Consider the following 23,917-nt stretch of genomic DNA (forward strand, 5'->3'; position numbering starts at 1 on the left):
CGAAACTTTCACGCCAGGGACAAGAAACATTGGACTTTTCTGTATGCAAACATCATTGAACATGAGACCATTGAAGAAATGAACTATTTTTCTGTCAGATCACATGGGAGTTGCAAATACACAGGAACACAGCGCTCAAGGTTGGCGATATAAGATGATCCATTTGTTTGAGGTCGTACATGATCCTGTATAGAGCCCAACAATGTTACACGCAAGTGAGTCTACGAATGAATTCAGTGGCATATCAGAGAGAGGAAATCGTAAAGTTCCTCTGATACGCGCCTCAGTGAAGACCTCATATTGACGGTATTTAAAGGCACCAAGAGATTCAGTCTTTGTCGGAGCATGTTAGAAATTCCGGTTGATGTGATGTCGAGTAAAGAGTGGTCGGCAGAGCGCCATTCTTTACCCTGAATCTGATAACAAAAGTAATCATAATAATTATTAAGATTCATTATACAGGGTGATTAAAAAAGAATACCAGAACTTTAAAAATGTGTATTTAATGAAAGAAACATAATATAACCTTCTGTTATACATCATTACAAAGAGTATTTAAAAAAGGTTTTTTTTCACTCAAAAACAAGTTCAGAGATGTTCAATATGGCCCCCTCCAGACACTCGAGCAATATCAACCCGATACTCCAACTCGTTCCACACTCTCTGTAGCATATCAGGCGTAACAGTTTGGATAGCTGCTGTTATTTCTCGTTTCAAATCATCAATGGTGGCTGGGAGAGGTGGCCAAAACACCATATCCTTAACATACCCCCATAAGAAAAAATCGCAAGGGTAAGATCAGGGCTTCTTGGAGGCCAGTGATGAAGTGCTCTGTCACGGGCTGCCTGGCGGCCGATCCATCGCTCGGGTAGTTTCATAACTAACCTTTTTCGTAGGACTCTCCATATAGTTGATTGTGGAATTTGCAGCTCTCTGCTAGCTCTGCGAGTCGATTTTCCTGGGCTGCAAACAAATGCTTGCTGGATGCGTGCTACATTTTCATCAGTCGTTCTCGGCCGTCCAGAACTTTTCCCTTTGCACAAACACCCATTCTCTGTAAACTGTTTATACCAACGTTTAATACACCACCTATCAGGAGGTTTAACACCATACTTCGTTCGAAATGCACGCTGAACAACTGTCGTCGATTCACTTCTGCCGTACTCAATAACACAAAAAGATTTCTGTTGAGCGGTCGGCATCTTAGCATCAACTGACGCTGGCGCCTAGTCAACAGCGCCTCAAGCGAACAAATGTACAACTAAATGAAACTTTATAGCTCCCTTAATTCGCCGACAGATAGTGCTTAGCTCTGCCTTTTGTCGTTGCAGAGTTTTAAATTCCTAAAGTTGTGGTATTCTTTTTGAATCACCCTGTAATATATTATGAAATAAAGAAAGGAGAGGGGGAACAAGGTCGGACGGAGATGGATGACGAACGAAATTGGTAGTGTCCTTTACAAATGAACGATCAATCCATTTGTCTTATGTGTCTTTGGGTAACCATAGCAAACCAAAAACTGGATGGGAGCACGGGGATTTTCCTTGTGTGAAATGAAATGTCTCAAACAATTTTCGTTTTTCTGTATGCAGTAGATTCATTGCAGGTATCATCTTTATTGTTACTCCATCCGCAAAGAACAATTGTTGCTAACTGACAAGTTAGTTAAACGGTAAATCACCGTACTTATCCTACGAGACTTTCTTCTAATTTAATAATAAAGGCCACAAACAAAAGCTGTTGCATGAGGGAGTAAGGAGACGCTGCTTTCCTATTCAAATGTGTATTAATATCTAATGGACCAAACTACTGAGGTCACCGGTACCTAGACTTACACACTACTTAAACTAACTTATACTAAGAACAACTCACACACCCATGCCCGAAGGACGACTCGAACCTCCGGTGGGAGGGGCCGCACAATCCGCGACATGGCGCCGCAGACCGCGCGGCCATTCCGCGCGGTGTGCTGTTTTCCTATCGTAAGCCGTTAGAGACGGAGCACTGGGTCAAAATGTTCAACATTTAGGGATGAAATAGCCCATACTCTATTCTAATAAACCGTACTGGTATTCTCCTTTGGAGAAAACCACAGACAACCAAAAAGTAGATTACTAGACGGGGATCCCAATCTTGTCGCTCCCACTTGGCAGACCGATAAGACACCTAGTTGCTGTTGCGAAGACTTGGCGGTAGGTGCTCACCAAGTATGCAAAGGTCTTGTCCTGTAAACAGAAACTGTTGGCAGGCGCTTAGAGTTTCTCGACTACTTTCACAATTTCGTTTGCCTTCTTGTATTTCACCGAGCGAGGTGGCGCGATGGTTAACACGCTCGATTCGCGTTCAGGAGGTTGACGGTTCAAACCACCGTCTGGCCATCTAGTTTTTAGTCTTTCGTGATTTCCCTAAACCGCTCCAGGCAACGGCCGAGAATGTTCTTTTGAAAAGGGCGCGGCGGATTTTCTTCCCCATCATTTTGTAATTCGAGCTTGTGCTCCGACTCTGACCTCGTTGTCGCCAGGACGTTCAACTCTCCTATTTCCTTCCTCTCGTTCCATTGTATTTCGGTGGTACGGAATAAACAAATTATGTTTGATAGTGTAATTTTACCAGCCTCTGTCGACGACATAATGTTACCAAACTATTGTAACCTATGTTACAAATCGATTACTTTCACTTCTTTCATAAATATTGATGTAAACGACGGTAACGAAACAAGAGAAATAATCACGACGTCAACATCTATTTAAGAATAAATTCCGCGAGTTTCGGATTCTCTTGATGTTTCATTTCATGATTTATTTTTAATAGTCTGCGCGGATTTATGTGAAGCTAATAGAGATTTGGTTTAAACATAATATTCTATTTTGCTCTTTTTCCTTATGTTTATCGCCGGCAGCGGTGGTCTAGCGGTTCAGGCGCTCAGTCCGGAACCGCGCGACTGCTACGGTCGCAGGTTCGAATCCTGCCTGCCTCGGGCATGGATGTGTGTGATGTCCTTAGGTTAGTTAGGTTTAACTAGTTCTAAGTTCTAGGGGACTGATGACCACAGATGTTAAGTCCCATAGTGCTCAGAACCATTTGAACCATTTTGAACCTTATGTTTATCATGTATAGTACGGATTTCGGTTTATCAGGATTTGGCAAATTTTATGTACTTGGCCGGATGCCCTACTTGATGCCACAGTCCTCAAGGTAACCTAAGGGAAGAAAGAAGCGTCCGCCAGCTGTCTGTGAATCATGTGAACTTTGTTCTGTGTATGGTGGAATTTCTCTGAGGCGCAATATGGGGAACAGCCCAGCATTTGCCTAACTCAGTGTGGGAAAATTTCTAAAAATGGCAATCAGGCTCGCCGGTGTACCAACCCACGGACGTTAATCCGCCGCACGAATTCTGTCTAGGTCTGCCTTACCTCCCAGACTCGCACGTTAGCGTACTACGCGACACGGGCAGGCTTTATTTGAGCGTACTGTGACATTCGCATCAACACGAGTCAGTGCAGTTTGTAGAACCGTACATCTTTGAGTGTATAGACCTGTAGGTGGCTATGTTTTTCGTTACATAGACATGTTACTAAATAGTGTAATGCGTAAACAGATCACTATCTAAACCGAAACTGGCAATTAAAATTTGTGGAGACCATGTCGAAATACTTGTGCTTACTATTTCTGGAGAACTTGCCGCTAGAACATCCTTTTACAGCCTGCGTATTGCTGCAGCAGACGTCAGGCACAAAATGACGACGCTGTAACGTCGGTAGAAATAAAAATACGAAGTGGAGGATGGCAACTACAACAAATACAAACGGGAAAATTTCTGTTTTATTTATCAGTTCCCGGCCGGGGTGGTCGAGCGGTTCTAGGCGCTACAGTCTGGAACCGCGCTACCGCTACGGTCGCAGTTTCGAGTCCTGCCTCGGACATAGACGTGTGTGATGTCCTTAGGTTAGTTAGGTTTAAGTAGTTCTAAGTTCTAGGGGACTGATGACCTTAGAAGTTAAGTCCCATAGTGCTCAGAGCTATTTGAACCATTTTGTTAGTTGTTGGCCTATACTTTAAAATTTTCTAAGATATAATGCTGTCTTTCTGTCAGTTTCGTTCTTAGCATCCGATGCCGCTATCTGCCTGCTCACATGGAAGTAGTGTATACTCATTTCTCCCAGTCTGTCTTGCCCTTCCGTACCAACTTCTTTATTCTCGGTCTCATTGTAAATGAAAATGTAAGGATTGCGGAGCACTGATCAACATGACCGGTTTGTATGCTACTGGCGTAGGATTAGACTACTGTAAACGTACAGAAAAACAAGCGTTAGGAAAGAGTGAGCGAGCAGACTCATAGCGTGTCGCTTTACCAAGTGTACGGCGTCTGCGTGCCCCCGCGCGGTAGGCGGACCCGCAGTGCACTCGTCCAGTCAGTAAGACGAGCCCGAGGCGGGGGAGAAGTCGCTTCACAGGTATGGCACCATTCATCGCTTTGCGCATTGCTGTACTCTCTACGCGTAGAGATTCAGAAACTTAGAACAGAGGATTGTGCTAACGAGCAATTTGAGCATTGGGATGCAAACTAGATGTGAAAGATCACGTTCTTTTTTTGAAAGAAGGAAAATAGTATCACAAGTTGTCGCACCACGATGGTACTGTCATAAAATATTTAATATCGTGTGTCTCTCAGCGTACATGCCGGTAAACATCAGGCAGGAAATCGAAAAATCCCCAGATATTCAAAAACAAAGCAAAAGAATACGTCTATTGGTTCAAATGGTTCAAATGGCTCTGAGCACTATGGGACTTAACATCTGAGGTCATCTGTCCCCTAGAATTTAAAACTACTTAAACCTAACCAACGTAAACACATCACACACATGAATGCCCGAGGCAGGATTCGAACCTGCGACTGTAGCGGTTCCAGACTGAAGCGCCTAGAACCGCTCGGCCACTGCGACCGGCAGAATACTTCTATTAACGAATGTAAATTTCGCTTAACTCTGAAGTTCTTATTAAAAAGATCTTGAGCGTGCCACTACGTGAACAGTTGGCAGTGTTCTGCAAAGTTAAATGAATACTTAGTTTAAAGAATGAGATAAAGACACCAGCTGAATGTTCTTAGAGAAGGAGCAGTGACCATTTCTTTCATAATAGTTGTTACTCCCTTAATATCCATATACACGTACCAGTGATCTAGAAGTAATTCTCGCAATTATCAGTGTGAGTAAATTACCAGTACTCATAATTTGTTGTTACTGTACTTTACAGAAGTAGCCTACAGTAGCTTTTCCTATCTGTTATTGTATAACTTGACTTGTTTCTCATCACTAATAGCTCTCCTTCATAATGAGATTTACGGAACACAATGTGTGAATGAATGAGTTCTACAAATCATTGTGGTATGACGTCAATCCACACTTGTTACTTTTTTCATGTAACCTCGTAATGCTGAGCGGACCTCACTGATCGGAAATGGTCACCAGTAATCGAACTCGCGGCTTCCACGATGTGATCAGAGATACTAACCACTAGGCCACAGAGGCAGTCTTTATGCTAGCTTGTAAATCTAGTAATGAAGTATTTGGCAAATATGAAAGGTGGTGTGGCATAGTTTGCTTCGTTTAAGACTTAATCGTACCTGCCTTTGTGTTCTTGATTAACGTTCTTTACAGTGGAGATCGTGGTTTTTAATTTCGCCTCGACCGTTAGTCTGCGTTTTAAACATGCCATTATTTTGTGTAACATTCATAGATACAGAGTGTAATATAAAAGATAAGGAACCAATTACTAAGTGCGTGACTAATGTTGCGAACGATGATGAGAGCGTATCAGTGATGTTGTGACTGTAGAGAATTAAGGATCTTTCAAATAATGTAACCACAGACGAGATCGTTAATATCTTCTTTCGCATAGTGGAACGTGCCTTTAGTAGGGATGAAAGGTACCATACGTAATTAAGACTATTCTGACAAAAAATTTAATTAGTTTTCTACATAGCAAAGAAAGTAAAAATTATTGTTTTACGCAAGCAGCTGCATTACTTTTGGCATAAAAGAGTTACATAATAGCACAAAGACTGTATGTTACTAAAAGTGTCCACACCAGCTTGTAACAGATAAAAATTAAGGAACTAATATTTACTGAAGTACATTTCCATCGGATTTTCACAGTGGTTTTGCAGTTCTGCTTATAGGGAATCAGTAAATCAAATATAAATGGTGTCAAGGATTAGGGCGCTCTGTCTGCTATATGAGATACACTCTCATTCGATAAAAAAAAAATATTTCGTGCTTTCCCCATAAAAGCTAATGAAGTACTTCTGTTGATTCATATTTGTTTGGACTTATGGTTTCTCGTAGTAGAAAAAAATTATTTCGGATAATATGAACACCTTTTCGGTACATATGGTAAAATACAAGGGACAAATCTATAATGATTGTATATAAGTATTATATACGTCTTCTATTACTGTAATAAGACTGTCTATAAGGGTGACATAGGGTGACATATTTCTTCGATTAGAGTAATAAGACTTTATTTCGAAAGAACAAGTTAGGCTGATATTTCGAAAGGCGAAGTTAGGCTGAAAAAGCGGTAACAAAATAATGAGTGAAGGGTTTAACGACTTTTCTCTTCTGTACAGCCCTGTATATTGCCTATGAATACAAAAAAATTTGTCGTTAGATCTTCTTAAAAGCTGGAAGTTCAAAACTATAGTATAGAATAAAAGAAGTACACTTCTCACCATCTGTTTAACGTACCTTCACTACTGGATATTAGCTTTAACAGATCTCTTTATATATTATTGACATTTGGCTAGTAGGCCGTATAGCCAGCACATCTGTAGTGAATGCTCTGCCATCATTAAGATACAATCGTCACACATAGGATATTTTTTATCACAAGCGAGTCCTTTACTTTCTATTTGTATTCTATATCTAACTTGAAACTTATACAATGCAGATCATGAATTATATTCTAATCGTATACACAGAGGATGAACAGGACACAATCGATAGCATATAAACTGACCGGTGGAAGATGTGTAGGAAGTACACATATAGCATATAAACAGGCACATAAAATGGGTGTAGGAAGCGTAAGAGGAGATTGACGTGAGATTTTCTGAAATAATCGACAGAAATAAACGAGAGATAAGTTCCAAAAATTAGAAACAAGTTATAAAATTTGGAAAATGACAAATTGTGCTTGGAGAGTAAACGATTGATTGATTACGTTATTTTATTTTTATATGTACTTTTTACTACACAGGTACGTGAGCGAGCGTTCCACAATGCCCTAACCAATTTCGACCAGCCAGTGGTCATCTTCATACCGTGAACACACGGAAGAGAGAGTTTTACACCGCTTGCAAAACCTCGACGTTTAACTACTGTTGCCTTTAGTATCGTTGACAACTGAAGGGAAACAGTTTGCAACGTGTGTCTTTAGGTGTAATTTAATACCTTTTTATCATTACATAGTTATACAGCAGATTTTATAGAGTTTGTAATGTTTCTTCGTCTCCTCTTTTTATTTGTTGAGAGACTGAAAATGACGTCTGGCTGGCAAAAACTGGTTACGTCATTGTGATATACTCATGTGGTCGCGTCGCGAAAATATTATAAAAAGCAGAAGAAATTAATTTGTAATGTGGCTTGTAGAACAGGCGTAGGAAGACCAGACAGGCAGACAACTTCTGAAGAACGCAGCCTGTTTTAAGTATAATCCATGAAGTACAGAGGAACACAGTTTGGAGAGGATACACACAGTAATGAGACATTTGGTAGCTACACCTATGTACGAGTCCAATCGAGATAGCAACGCTACCCGCGGAGCAAAGCGGTAGGTTGCCTTTTGTACCCCTGGCGGTATCTTTGCCATCCGGACAGCCTGCAGCGGACCAGGGGACTACTACTGTAGCTAGCGGCTACCGGCTGCAGTTGCCGTACCTGTTGGAGTGTCAGTCGCAGTGGCAGCCGCCGTGTGCTGAGCCGTACCGCGCTGCGCCCGCCTGCTGCCGCCGCCGACTGTGGTGGCCGCCGCGGCGCGCCCCGCGCTGTTATAACACGCGTGCCGACTCCTACGTCCCGCGCTCCCATTGGCTGAGATCCCGTCCTGCCGGAGGGGGCGGGGCCGCAGCCGCCCCCGCCACTCACGACGTGCATCAACGCCGCCGTTGGTAATTTTTGCACTTGCTTCACAATTTCTCTCCACCCACCACCCACGCCAACGCTTACGGATCGCGCTATCCTCCGACTACAGACATCGACGTCAGCATACTAAACAACTTATTGCTAAACTTTTCGTGTTCTTTGTCCCCTTAATTGTAACGACATTCCAGACGATAAAACACTGATAAAAAAAATCACATCAAAAAATTATTGATTGGCGACTCCATGGAGTCTTCTGTGCACCACGACCAGATAATGGATATAATTGGAAGAAGAAACAGCATTGGTCGTATTTTTTGTTTTATTATCCGCAAAATCGATTTTCGGTCACTTAGTGACCATCCTCAGTGCTGTAATATACAATTAAAATTGGTAGGCACTGGTATTAACAAGCTTAGAGCGAACACATGTGATAATAAAACAAAAAAATACGACCAATGCTGTTTCTTCTTCCAATTATATCAAAAAATTAGTACCGTAAAGTAAGAAATTTCGGGAATACGTTTATCAAGATAAGATATTTAAGTGATTAACATTGAAAAAACACAGGTTAATGTAAGCGCGAGATAAGCCATTGCAAATGTAAAATTCTGTTGTATTAATAATCGCAGTACCCGCCAGATTGTCGAATCCAAACGTGCATGCATTGTGTTGTACAGGTGGCGCATGGCAGTTAATGTGATAGAGTTCTATGCTTGTTGCACTTGGTCAGTCGATACAGGGACGATTAATGCTGTTTGTGGATGACGCTGAAGTTGTCGTCCGATGATGTTTCATGTATGCTCGATTTGAGAGAGGTCTGGTGATGGAGCAGGTCAATGCAACATGTCGACACTGTGCAGAGCATACTGGGTCGCAACAGCGGTACATGGGCATGCAGTTCGTTAATGGTAGCACGATCAGTCGAATCACCAACTGATGTACAATTCTGCAGTTAGGGTGCGTGGGATAATCACGAGAGTATTCATGCTATCATACGAAGTCGCACCCCAGACCATAATTCCAGGTGTAGGTCCAGTGTTTCTGTCGCGCAGACAGGTTGGGTGCAAGTTCTTAACTGACCTCCTTCTGATTAACACGCGGCCAACGAGGCGGAACCAACTTTCATCGCCGTGCGGTCTGGGGCGCTGCAGTCATGGACTGTGCGGCTGGTCCCGGCGGAGGTTCGAGTCCTCCCTCGGGCATGGGTGTGTATGTTGTCCTTAGGATAATTTAGGTTGAGTAGTGTGCAAGCTTAGGGACTGATGACCTTAGCAGTTAAGTCTCATAAGATTTCACACATATTTGAACTTTTTTTTTCAACCAACTTTCATCAGGAAACAGAACAGACGTCCACCCTGCCCTCAATGAGCTCTCGCTTGACACAAGTGAAGTCGCAAACGGTGGTGGTTTGGAGTCAGTGGAATGCAGGTTATAGGGCGTCTGCCTCGGAACTAACTAAGTTGTGACAGTTCGTTGCGCCACTGTGTTGTCAACAACTGCCCAAACTGCTGCTGCAGATGCAGTACGATGCGCTAGACCAATACGCCGAACACAATGGTCTTCCCTCTCGGTAGTGCCTCGTGGCTTCTGCAGCCCGGTCTTCTTGAGTCCGTGCATTCTCGTGTCTACTGCTGATAGGAGTCACATACAGTGGCTATATTCCTGCCAAGTCTTTCTGCAGTACCGGAGAAGGAACACACAGCTTCTCGTAGCCCTATTATACGACCTCGCCCAAACTCAGTGAGATGTTGATAAAGGCGTCTTTGTCGCCTTAAAGACATTCTTGACTAACATCTGCTCACCAACTCCAGTCTCTAAGGTAACTAGCACTCACGACCGTTACAGGGTGTATTTAAAACGAACCTGATTTGCATACTCATAGTGGCGCTACGAGTGCCACTCTTATGTGACTGGCGACAAATTTGAAAAGACATCATCTTTCAGATGTAGGATTTCGCCTGCCAACTTTAATTTATGTCACACAACTCATTCTTGATTATGCAGTTGCTTTCGTTGGTGTAGTATACTTCTGCAAATATGGGGATGAGAGAAAGAAAAACCTTTTATAACTGTGTAAAAGCAGGTTAGGCGTGTACAATAGTACAAAAGGCGGTGGCATATTTATTACTCACGAGTTACAACGTGTACTTTATTGTTCACAGAGCGGATATGTTTTCAAGCGTTTCCAGTATTGACAGTATCGTGGCCAAAGCAAAAATACAAGTGAATAGTTTACAGATAGACTCGATTTACGAATAGAAACTGTCGAAAAAATGAGGAAGCGAAGAAAGAGGGGACGAGGGAGAGAGAGGTAACGGGGGAAAGAAATACGAGAGACGTTCAATAAGTAATGCAACAAATTTTTTTCTCGGTCAGTTTCGGTTGGAAAAATGAGAAATTTATCGTGGGACATCTTAGAATACTCCTGTTTCAGGCCCTGTAGTTCCATGAAGTTCCGATGGGTGGCGACACTATACGTAGCCTTCAAAATTGCGTCTCTAATGGAATTGCGTCCCAAGCTGAGGCCTGTCAGTTACTTTCTTGTGCAGAAAACCGGACCATCTCTGCAATTCATAGGCGCTTGCAGAATATCTACGGAGACCTGACAGAGAACAAAAGCACGGTGAGTCATTGGGCGAGACGTCTGTCATCATCGCAACAAGGTCGCGCAAACCTGTTCGATCTTCCGCGTACCGGCTGGCAACACGCAAATGTGACTCCTGCAATGCTGGAACACGCGGACAATCCCATTCGAGGTGAATGACGGACCACAAATACCTCGCTGCTCAACTGGACATCTCTGCTGGTAGCACTGACACTCTCGTCCACCAGGTAGAGTACTAACAGGTGTGCACCCGCTAGGTCGCTCGCCGCCTAACAGAAGACCATAAAGAGCAACGAAGGACCCATCTCTGCATGGTTGCTTTCGCGTTACAAGGCTGATCGTGCCGGTTTTTTGCCGAACATCGTCACAGACGATGAAACTTGGGTTCATCAGCTCAAACCGGAAAGAAATGGCAATCCACGAAGTGGTGCCACACCACCTCTCGGCCAAAGAAGTAAACTCATGCTCCTAAATTAAGGATGATTGCGGAATGTGGTGCCACACAACGTGGTACTACATAAAACTGGCGCTAATTGCATAGGCACATGGGGAACACACACGACACAGATCTATAAGTCCATGGTATTGGTGATAAGTTGAGAAAACCGTCCCGAAACACATGTTCTACAGAACGTCAGTTTCCTGCTCATGTGCCCCAACATCAATATGGGATATTATCATCATGCACACGTAAACAGACCGCACAACGAGTTGGCATACTCTGGATCAAGTGGTCGAGCAGCTACTGGGGTATAGCCTCCCATTCTTGCACCAGTGCCTGTCGGAGCTCCTGAAGTGTCCTAGGGGTTTGAAGACGTGCAGCGATACGTCGACCGAGAGTATTCCAGACGTGCTCGATGGGGTTTACGTCTGCAGAACAGGCAGGCCACTCCATTCGCCTGATTCCTTCTGTTTCAAGGTACTCCTCCACGATGGCAGCTCGATGGGGCCGTTCGTTATCATCCATCAGGAGGAAGGTGGGACCCACTGCACCCCTGAAAAGGCGGACTGGTGCAAATTGACGTCCCGATACATCTGACCTGTTACAGTTCCTATGTCAAAGACATGCAGGGGTGTACGTGTACCAATCATAATCCCACCCCACACCATCAAACCATGACGTCCATATAGGTCCATTTCAAGGACATTAAGGGGTTGGTATCTGGTTCCTGGTTCACGCCAAATGGAAACCCGGCGAGAATCACTGTTCAGACTATACCTGGACTCGTCCGTGAACATAACCTGGGACCACTGTTCCAATGACCATGTACTGTGTTCGTGACACCGGATTTTATGGGCTCTCCTGTGACCAGGGGTCAGTGGAATGCACCTTGCAGGTCTCCGGGCGAATGAACCATGTCTGTTCATTTCTCTGTAGGCTGTGTGTCTGGAGACAGCTGTTCCAGTGGCTGCAGTAAAGTCCCGAGCAAGGCTGCCAGCATTACTCTGTGGCCGTCTGCGGGCAGTGATGGTGAGATATCGGTCTTCTTGTGGTATTGTACACTGTGGACTTCCCGTACTGTAGCGCCTGGACACGTTTCCTGTCTGCAGGAAACCTTGCCATAATCCTGAGATCACACTTTGTGGCACACGAAGGGCCCGTGCTACGGCATGGTGTGTTTGACCAGCCTACAGTCGCCCTAGTATTCTATCCCTCATAACGTCATCAATATGTGTTCTTTGAGCCATTTTCAACACACTATCGCCATTAGCAAGTCTGAAAACGTCTGAACACTTACTCGCTGCGCCATACTCTGACACGCACCAAGACACCTCTGCGTATGTGGATTACTGGCAGCGCCACCGTGCGACGACCGCAGGTCAAATGCACCGCATGGTCATACCCCGATGTAATTATACAAGCAAACCGCCCACCAGAGCGTTGTTTCACCATGTATCAGCATTATCCTTAATTTATGAGCATGAGTGTAGTGTAGTTCAAAGCCACACCCTCAGGCGGTAAAGTCATGGCGACTGTCTCCTGGGGCTCTAAAGCGTTATTCTGTTTGCTGTCTTCTCTCATGGTGCAGCCATCGACTGAAGTATATTGTGCTACCCTCAGGAAATTGAAGAAACGGCTTCAGCTTGCTCGTCGCCACAAAAATATAAACGAACTTCTCCTTCTCCACAACGACTCAAGGCCTCATACAAGTCTGCGGAGCCGAGAGGAGCTCACAAAACTTCATTGCACTGTTCTTCCTCATCCACACTATAGCCCGGATGTCGCACCTTCCGACTTCCATCTGTTTGGAAGGATGCACTCCGCGCAAAGCTGTATGTGAATCATGGGACGGTTATTGGTGCAGCAAGACGTTGGCTCCGACGTCGACCATTGGAGTGGTGTCATATGGGCATACAGGTCCTCCTAACAAAGTTATGGAAGTTTCAGAACAAGAGCAAACGTATGTAGTGCGTTTCCTGAGAGTGGAAGGAGTGCGAGAAATGAAAATTCGTCGTAGGATGGCACAAGACGTAACACACGCCATTCAAAGAAGGACGGATGTCATTGGCCGATGACGCACGATCTGAAACGCCACACCACGTAACCAATACCATTGTCCAGCGGATGGATGCCCTCGCTATTGAAACCCGGCGAGCTATGGAGGCAACTATTGCCCCAGGGGTCCGATTAAGCGTCGGAATCACAACGGACATTCAGTGCTCTGCGTACACTTGCGCCATTCTTCGATGAATTTCCGTTCCCCGCACTCCTTTCGCTGTCAGAAAACGCTCTGCGTTCCTTTGCTCTTCTTTTGAGGCTTCCATTTCCGGGTTTTCAGCAAAAGTGATTGGGGTGTTGGGTCGGCGTGTCTCGAGCTCGCTCTGTCGTTTCTTGGGTCAGTTTTAATTTTAAAGCCACTGGCTCATGTCTTTTCATGAGCCTAATGGATAGACATCTGGATTGAATCGTTAACAGAAAAAATTGTTAGATGGCTATGTTGTCTATAATTCTTGTCTGCTAATGTACTGTCGTTGAAAGGTGGTGCTCGGAGAATAAGAAAGTTTCTTTGGGTTATCATACTCATCTGATCATCACTGATAACTTTTGCAGCCGGCCGCATGTGGCTGAGCGGTTCTAGGCGCTTCAGTCCGGAACCGCGCTGCTGCTACGGTCGCAGGTACGAATCCTGCCTCGGGCATGAATTTGTGTGATGTCCTTAGGTTAGTTAGGTTTAAGTAGTTCTAAGTCTAGGGGACTGATGACCTCTGACGTTAAGTCCCATAGTGCTTAGAACCATCTGAACCATTTTTAACTTTTGCAGGGACCTCTCGGACCCATTCGGTGCAAAGATCATCTTTTTCAGTTTGTGCCTCATGACACTAACTCTGCTGCTCTGATCGCTCTGCACGCATGCGCGTTGCGGTAGTGCAGGCATCCGAGGAAAATCTTACTAACGTTGTGCGATGAAATTAAACTCAACATGTGGCTGCATTTTATTCGGAAGTCTGGTTCATCGTACTGAATGGAGTCTGGAACTTCCCTCCTCCTTCTCTCACTAACTGTTCATATTGTACAATATTAGTTAACTAGCAATGACTCTTAGCGTCATTAAAAGAACAGTCGCACTTATTAGCCATAGCAGCAATTACACTCTAAGACAAAAGAATGACGCCCTACGAAGGAATTATCCGAATGGGATGGAAATCGGTAGATGTACATGCACAGACAAACAAATGATCACAATTTCAGAAAAATAGACTATTTATTCAAGATAAAGAGCTTCACAGAATGGGCACGTCATTAACGCGCTGATCGATCTCTGGCCCTTATGCAAGCAGTTATTCGGCTTGGCATTGATTGATAGAACTGTTGGATGTCCTCCTAAGGGATATTGTGCCAAATTCTGCCCAACTGGCTCATTAGATAGTCAAAAGCCCGAGCTGGTTGGAGGGCCCTGCCCGCAAAGCTCCAATCGTTCTCAATTGGGGGAGAGATGGGGCGATCTTGCTAGCCAAGGTAGGGTTTGGCAAGCGCGAAGACAAGCAGTAGATTCTCTCGCCGTGTGCGGGCGGGCTGAAATGTAATGCCAGGATGGACTGCCATGAAGGACTACAAAACGGGGAGTAGAATGTCGTCGACGTACCGAAGTAGTGTAAGGATCGCAGGTGACATCTAAGCAAGGCCTGCTATGAAAAGAAATGACACCCGCAGACCATCACTCCAATTGGTCGGGCTGTGGGGCGGGCGACTGCCGGGTTGGTATCTCACCGCTGTCCACGGTGTTCCCAGAGCTTCGCTTATATCAAAGCGGGACTTATGAATGAAGGCAGTTCTGCTCCAGTCAATGATATTCCACGTCTAAGATGTGTCTCGAAGCGTCCCGGCCTGCAGTGGGATACCAATCCGACTGTCGCCCACCACTGTTGTTAAGCGGCTGCTCATTAATTGATACAGCTATCTCGTATCACTTCTTTCCGCTCTAGCAATTATTTTTTAATGTGAAAATGTCGAGTTGTTCCGTGGTTTGGAATATACCTCTATAATTGGCTACGTAAGTCAGTTCAAAGAACGGAGGGAGACAGGACACACCATTTCAAATAGGAAACATTAAACCGGTAAGGTGTTCAAACTGACCTCCGGGTGGACGATAGCTTTATCGTTTACTGGTGTTCAACACGTTCAAATGTGTGAATTCCTAAGAAACCAAACTGGTGACGTCTTCGGTGCCTAGACTTACACACTACTTAAACTAAATTATGCTAAGAGCAACACACACACCCATGCCCGAGGGAGGACTCGAACCTCCAGTAGGAGGAGCCGCGCACTCCGTGACATGACGCCTCCAACCGCACGGCCACACCACGCGGCTGGTGTATAACCAAGAATGACTGGATGTACTAGAGCAAGGAGAAAAGTTCTCGGATTCGCTACCTTACAAATTAGCCCTGTTTCACCTCCACAAACTTTCTCCGACGTTTCGGTTGTAAGCAGATTCGATCCCTGAAGTGCAATTCTGCAAGGCCAACGATACACAAATCTACAGCTGCTAAAACCTGTTCGTGTAGTGTCTAAGAAGAAGTTATGGTCTAACTTTCAGGAAGCATTCCTGACACGTAGAGGAAAAAAATATGTTGTATGGACATGGGTCCGGAAACGCTTATATTCCTGCTAGAGATTATTTTCTACTTCTCTTCACTAATCACATTAATCATGGGAAACACACAGAAACAGGACGTACCAGCATTACGTAAAATATTTTTAAACATGAAATTTTCAACATACCTGCTTGTTTATAGAATGAAACACAGTCCTAAATGAAACGTTCAAACTTCCCTCCGTTGGCAAGGATACATGCATCAACCCGCCGTTGCACTGAATCCTTGATGCCGTGGTGTATCTCTGCAGAGTTGCGTATTGTTTCACAGCTTTCTACAATACGGGCACGAAGAATGTACATCCTGTTCCGGAGTTTCGTACACAGGAGCTTTCAAATGCTCCCACAAATAATAGTCTAGTGGGTTTAGGTCGAAGAGCATGGAGACTAAGGAACTGGTTCACCTCTATCTATCCATCCCTCACGAAATCTGCTGTGCAGGCCCGGATCTAGGGAGGGGTTGAGGAAGGGAACAAATCGGGGTATCTGCTCCGGGTGGCAATTTCAGAGGGCGCCAAATACATTTCCTTGAAGAAAAGAACCTTGTTTCATAAAGCGCCTAGTATCCAGCGCACGTTGGTCTATCGATTATTCATATGATTTTGAAACGCATCCAAGTTGGTTTTTGAACATTTTTGAACGCATTCTAAGATGATTTCTGTACGAATAATGAGTTGATTTTTGAATGCGTATACAGTGTCCGTGATATCTCTGCCGGGGGAATCCCCGCTGCATCTAGAGATAAAAAACTTTCCCGCTGACAAAAGGGGACAGGTCTATGCAATCTGAGCTCAATAAACCCGAACGGGTGAATGTCAATCGCTGTTTAAAATACGACTGATTGGGTCTGCGAATGATCAGCGCTGTTATAATTATTCGCGAAATCCATAGATTCAAGCTACCAGAATGGAAACAAACAACTAACAGTAATAATAGGTAAGAAAGATAACAGATAATCTTCTCGGTGTATCCAAGGAAATGAAATGTTGACAGAAAGTTTTTGCCAGAACGCTACTCCACTAAGGGCAAGTTGTACAGTCCCCGGTTAGGAACCGCTTAAGTACTGTTCTCGGAATAGCGCGGAAAACGCATTGTACGAAGATGTAATAACGCCTAACCCGAGAGTAAACAGGGGATAACTAAACCAGTCATTCTAGCAGAGTTAGTGAAGTTAACCGGAGAATAAGTCTCGACAATGGAAGGAATAGCTACAGAATTGTTGACAAGATTGCTTGTTAGAACGAGGAAGGTGTAGAAACGGCACATTACAAAAATTATATGGAAGAACATGACGATTTCAAATCCATATAAGAATTTCGTACTACTATTCTATCTCTTGCTTGAGAAACTGGAGCGTATGAATGAAATGTGAAATTATTTCCTAACGTAAACCTTTCTGCTTATTGTAGCCCTAACAGGCGTTTAATAATGTTACTTCGTATATTATATTCTGTCGTGTTATTTATGTAGATAAGGTACATAAAAGTGACCATTTGTGCCAAAACAGTCTCGCTTATTTGCCGTGTGTTGGATTGCTGCAATACTACAAAGACCTATTTCGTTATTTAGCAGACATTGACAAAACAGACGTAATCAAATTGAGAAACCACGCCAGTCTTGGGTACAATTCGTATTAACAGCTTTTTTGGTTTTAGACAACGAAATTTTGATTTTTCATGTAGCAAAACTTTTAACAGAGCACTAGTGTCCCGACTTCACGCAGGCACATTACGTCAACTGTAAAAAAAATATTGTTCCACGCTATCTTCCATTGTGAATGATCCATTTGTAAACATTACAGCAGTGCCAGAACAACTTACTGTCTTTTAGTGAAAATACTAGAGCCACAGTTGTTGACTTAGTAAGCTATTTTGTCTTTTATGTGTCAGAAAATGCCCCTTCTACTCCCCAAGTTAATTTTCCCAAAGGACGATTAATGCTTCAGAACATCAGAATCATCTCCCATTAACCATTGTTCCCATAAACATGTAAAGTATTTGTATTTCCGTAAGCTAAGTTTCTCTTTCCTTTTATTCGAAAAAAAGAAAAAAATATGGAAGGTGAGAGTTCTTCAGAAATGGAATACAGATGTGTTTCTTAATTATTAGTACTATCCAAATAAGAACATCCGCATATATCATAAAATAAAAGTTTTTTTGCTATAAGAGCATTGATACTTGGCATTGAGCTAACAGGAATCTTTAGTTATTGAATACACATAATCGTAACATGTAGAGGGAGTGACTGGCAACCAGTGTTTTTAAATTTCTTTTGAACTATCACCCAAATTCTGAACGTCAGAACTAAACTAATGACGTTTTGAGGTTTTTATCGTGTGCGGCTTGTTCAAGTCGTACCTTGTTAGTGGTAAACTATCGTCTGTATATATTCAGCAACATGATTGTACCGTTGTGCAAGCAGAACCCAGCAGTAATCAATGGCAAATGATTATAATAAAGACAAAGTGTACATAGAGGCTAGTGGGAAAGGATATAAAAGACACGGCTGTTAATAATTGTGTATTTGACCTACTTTTCAGCTAGCAGAGTCCGAGCCGCAGCAGCTTCTATGTGCTCTCCTGTAAAATTAGTGAAATGTCACTTAACGATAGTTTACATCTAATGCCCAGAATCGTCACGTGTAATTCTTTCCTTTCTGTCAGAAGTAACAATTAATCAGCTGTTTTTGACGCTAAAATACTTTGCCTCTGGTGATTTCTTTCTTTCCATTGGAGACTTCACTGATAGTGATAACTAGACAGCCAGTAGGGTTAGTAAAAGGATATGTGTGACAATGTACAAATGCACAAGATACAGCCTTTTATAAATCCTATGAACATAATGCCATTTTTAACTGATACAGTTCTTCCTCCATTCTCTGGTTCTCATCGTTATTTTTGAATCAGCTCCATCTGCAGTTGTACTAGTTCTTTCACATCTGAGAATAGGTATTTTTACTCTGAAAATAAAAATAAAATTGATTGTTTTAAGGAGAGGATTGTTCAAATCATCATCATCATCATCATCATCATTTAAGACTGATTATGCCTTTCAGCGTTCAGTCTGGAGCATAGTCCCCTTTATAAAATTCCTCCATGATCCCCTATTCCGTGCTAACATTGATGCCTCTTCTGAGGCTAAGCCTATTACTTCAAAATCATTCTTAACCGAATCCAGATACCTTCTCCTTGGTCTGCCCCTACTCCTCCTACCCTCTACTGCTGAACCCATGAGTCTCTTGGGTAACCTTGCTTCTCCCATGCATGTAACATGACCCCACCATCTAAGCCTGTTCGCCCTGACTGCTACATCTATAGAGTTCACTCCCAGTTTTTCTTTGATTTCCTCATTGTGGACGCCCTCCTGCCATTGTTCCCATCTACTAGTACCTGCAATCATCCTAGCTACTTTCATATCCGTTACCTCAACCTTATTGATAAGGTACCCCGAATCCACCCAGCTTTCGCTCCCATACAACAAAGTTGGTCGAAAGATTGAACGGTGCACAGATAACTTAGTCTTGGTACTGACTTCCTTCTTGCAGAAGAGAGTAGATCGTAGCTGAGCACTCACTGCATTAGCTTTGCTACACCTCGCCTCCAGTTCTTTCACTGTGTTGCCATCCTGTGAGAATATGCACCCTAAGTACTTGAAACTGTCCACCTGTTCTAACTTTGTTCCTCCTATTTGGCACTCAATCTGTTTATATCTCTTTCCCACTGACATTACTTTCGTTTTGGAGATGCTAATCTTCATACCATAGTCCTTACATTTCTGATCTAGCTCTGCAATATTACTTTGCAAACTTTCAATCGAATCTGCCATCACAACTAAGTCATCCGCATATGCAAGACTGCTTATTTTGTGTTCACACATCTTAATCTCACCCAGCCAGTCTATTGTTTTCAACATATGATCCATATATAATATGAACAAGAGTGGATACAGGTTGCAGCCTTGTCTTACCCCTGAAACTACTCTGAACCATGAACTCAATTTACCGTCTACTCTAACTGCTGCCTGACTATCCATGTAAAGACCTTTAATTACTTGCAAAAGTTTGCCTCCTATTCCATAATCACGTAGAACAGACAATAACTTCCTCCTAGGAACCCGGTCATATGCCTTTTCTAGATCTATAAAGCATAGATACAATTCCCTGTTCCATTCATAACACTTCTCCATTATTTGCCGTAAGCTAAAGATCTGGTCCTGACAACCTCTAAGAGGCCTAAACCCACACTGATTTTCATCCAATTGGTCCTCAACTAATACTCGCACTTTCCTTTCACCAATACCTGAGAAGATTTTACCCACAACGCTGATTAAAGAGATACCTCTGTAATTGTTACAATCTTTTCTGTTTCCATTTTTAAAGATTGGTGTGATTACTGCTTTTGTCCAGTCTGATGGAACCTGTCCCGACTCCCAGGCCATTTCAATTATCCTGTGTAGCCATTTAAGACCTGACATTCCACTGTATTTGATGAGTTCCGACTTAATTTCATCCACCCCAGCTGCTTTATTGCACTGCAATCTATTGACCATTTTCTCCACTTCCTCAAATGTGATCCTATTTCCATCATCATTCCTATCCCATTCTACCTCGAAATCTGAAACATTACTGATCGTATTTTCACCTACATTGAGCAACTCTTCAAAATATTCCCTCCATCTGCCCAAGGCATCCACAGGATTCACAAGCAGTTTTCCTGACCTGTCCAAAATACTTGTCATTTCCTTCTTACCTCCCTTTCGAAGACTGCTAATTACACTCCAGAATGGTTTTCCAGCAGCTTGACCCAAAGTCTCCAACCTGTTTCCAAAGTCTTCCCAAGATTTCTTCTTGGATGCTGCAATTATCTGTTTGGCTTTGTTTCTTTCTTCAACATAACTTTCTCTGTCTACCTGAGTTCTAGTATGTAGCCATTTTTGATACGCCTTCTTTTTCCTTTTACAGGCTGCCTTGACTGTGTCATTCCACCAAGCTGTTTGCTTCATCCTACTTTTCACACTACTGTTCCAAGACATTCTTTAGCCACTTGTAGTACTGTGTCCCTGTACCTTGTCCATTCCTTTTCCAATGACTGTAATTGACTACATTCAACATTGTTAAAAAAAAAAAATACACACACAGTGAAAGTATTATGTCTCCTGTTACTTTCTCTTCCCTCCCACAGTACATAGAGCAACTCGAGATGATTGCACAAACCAAGATTATGTATGTAATTGTTACTGTTCTTCAAACTGTAACGATAGCATCAAGTTTGGTTTTGTGCGTATGTGCACTTCTACCTCAGCAACATAAAAAGAATTATGATTGTTCACTGAAGCTGTTGGTAATCTTTGAGCCGTGTTGGCTCGTTCTATGTTCTTACATCTTTGCCTGCTGGCGCGATCCGTCTCTGTCTAGTCGCTGGATGGCGCTTCGGTCGCCTTTTAGAGGACTCTTTGGTTGTAGTTTTTTGGATCGGGTTGTTGACCACATGGGAGAAGAGACAAGAGGCACACGTGACGTACGGTGGGCTGTTCGCGGAGCTTACGGACGCACGATTGTCTAAGAGGTCGGTGGGGCGGCAGAGTTGTGCTGGTCGACAGTATTTTGGCCAAATGTCTACGCGGCCGGTTTACCCCTTATTAAGGAGACATAGTAGCTGATGTGTGTGTTGGAGTGCTGTTCATTTTCGGGTGCCGTCTGTTGTGCCCTTTGGGGACAAGGTACTCGTTACTTGATTGATATATGTGCTCCCCTGACCCCGCTCTCCTGGATTGCCTCTAGTTCTCCGTCACTCTGACTCAGGTACTTCTTGTGGCTTTATTTGAAATTATCTGAATGCAGTATTTGATGTGTTACAACTTATTCAGTGTCTGCTTATCTTGTCATTCGGGCCTGAATTTGTGTCATGTGTTCGAGACCGCCATGTGTATTAGTGACTACTGAGGTCGAAATTGAGTCTTATTTGTGTTGGAAGTCGTTGCTTCCCTGGTTGACGTAACGGCTATAAAATTGCCTAAGGCCGTGGTAAGCAAACGCTGGCGGCCCAGTGAATCTTGGCTCATTTGGGTAATTAAATTCTCTAACTCCGTTAAGATTTTTCCCCTTTCAAAAAAAATTTATTTACTGTTGTAGTTGTTTGAGTGTTAGCTCTCAAGATTTGCCTGTTACCGTTTAAGTCACTTAAGTTAGTGTGTTTGAGTAGTCCTGTGATTTCTTAGTTATTACGTTAACTCGTTGTTACTTTTTATTGTAAGATTAACCGGTTAATCCACTAGTAATTCTTATTTTAATATTCTCGTTGTAATACGTAAGGCTTGCTTGGGGCGTGGGGTCACGCTCACATTGGGTTTCTTGTCTTAGTCTGAGCATTTTCATATGTTCTGTGATTATTATGCGTGAACCGTACGTTTGTTTGTTTGCTCCCGGCTTTCTGAGCTGTGCGTAGCATATGGAGGCGCTGCCCTGGGTGTTACTTGTCACCCACCGTTTCATGGGGCGTAGCCTGTACGCGTCGGTTTTGTATAGGCACGCGGGCGGAGCGCCGCTTCCCGTCTCGCCGTAGCCTCTGAGACGTCACAGCCTCCTGCATTGCTACGACACCTCTAAGAAGTTGAGTTCCTACCTCGTAGCAATCGGGCGTTAATTTTACGTGAAGCTCCCTTTATTCTAAATCATCTAACTCAGACATGGCCGGCCGTACCTGCCCCTTCCATTTTTTTCCCTGGTTGAAGTTTGGTTTTAACGTAATAGTTTTAATATTGGTGTAATGCCCTATTTTATAAACGGTATTTTATTATTTTTCCACGTCAGTATCTGGATTATGCCCATGGGGCTTCCCTGATTGATCAAATATTGGATATTTGCGTTGAGAATTGTTCCTGTGCTCGTTGCATAAAATATTAGTACTTTACGGGCCTCAGCCCGTCAGATACCAGACGTGTGAAATTTCATGTTAGTACATGTCTTTTAATTTATATTCATTAATGTCAAGCACCCCCTTTGACGAGCCAATTGTTGGAAATCTAATCTTTAGCTTCATTGCTGTCATTGTTTGTCCATCGCTAAGTGCACGTTTGAGTTATTTTTGATTTTACTGCTTGCTTGTTAGTCATTCCTAAATTGTTACATTTTATTGGTTTAAACTAAATACACTCCTGGAAATTGAAATAAGAACACCGTGAATTCATTGTCCCAGGAAGGGGAAACTTTATTGACACATTCCTGGGGTCAGATACATCACATGATCACACTGACAGAACCACAGGCACATAGACACAGGCAACAGAGCATGCACAATCTCGGCACTAGTACAGTGTATATCCACCTTTCGCAGCAATGCAGGCTGCTATTCTCCCATGGAGAAGATCGTAGAGATGCTGGATGTAGTCCTGTGGAACGGCTTGCCATGCCATTTCCACCTGGCGCCTCAGTTGGACCAGCATTCGTGCTGGACGTGCAGACCGCGTGAGACGACGCTTCATCCAGTCGCAAACATGCTCAATGGGGGACAGATCCGGAGATCTTGCTGGCCAGGGTAGTTGACTTACACCTTCTAGAGCACGTTGGGTGGCACGGGATACACGCGGACGTGCATTGTCCTGTTGGAACAGCAAGTTCCCTTTCCGGTCTAGGAATGGTAGAACGATGGGTTCGATGACGGTTTGGATGTACCGTGCACTATTCAGTGTCCCCTCGACGATCACCAGTGGTGTACGGCCAGTGTAGGAGATCGCTCCCCACACCATGATGCCGGGTGTTGGCCCTGTGTGCCTCGGTCGTATGCAGTCCTGATTGTGGTGCTCACCTGCACGGCGCCAAACACGCATACGACCATCATTGGCACCAAGGCAGAAGCGACTCTCATCGCTGAAGACGACACGTCTCCATTCGTCCCTCCATTCACGCCTGTCGCGACACCACTGGAGGCGGGCTGCACGATGTTGGGGCGTGAGCGGAAGACGGCCTAACGGTGTGCGGGACCATAGCCCAGCTTCATGGAGACGGTTGCGAATGGTCCTCGCCGATACCCCAGGAGCAACAGTGTCCCTAATTTGCTGGGAAGTGGCGGTGCGGTCCCC

General features: G+C 43.7%; 2 protein-coding genes across 2 annotated transcripts in view; one reads left to right on the plus strand and one right to left on the minus strand.

The window, feature by feature from the left end:
• The window catches only part of LOC126469855 (uncharacterized), a 102,709-nt gene extending 94,698 nt beyond the window's left edge, over positions 1–8,011 (minus strand). The window contains exon 1 of the mRNA XM_050097165.1: positions 7,938–8,011. The gene's annotated coding sequence lies outside the window, so the exon portion shown is untranslated. The remainder of the gene's footprint in view (positions 1–7,937) is intronic.
• Positions 1–23,917, plus strand: part of LOC126469864 (COMM domain-containing protein 4) — a 555,575-nt gene that overhangs the window by 220,062 nt on the left and 311,596 nt on the right. The window lies entirely within an intron of this gene.

Source organism: Schistocerca serialis, chromosome 1, assembly GCF_023864345.2.
Source record: "Schistocerca serialis cubense isolate TAMUIC-IGC-003099 chromosome 1, iqSchSeri2.2, whole genome shotgun sequence".
NCBI classification, from domain to species: Eukaryota; Metazoa; Arthropoda; class Insecta; order Orthoptera; family Acrididae; genus Schistocerca; species Schistocerca serialis.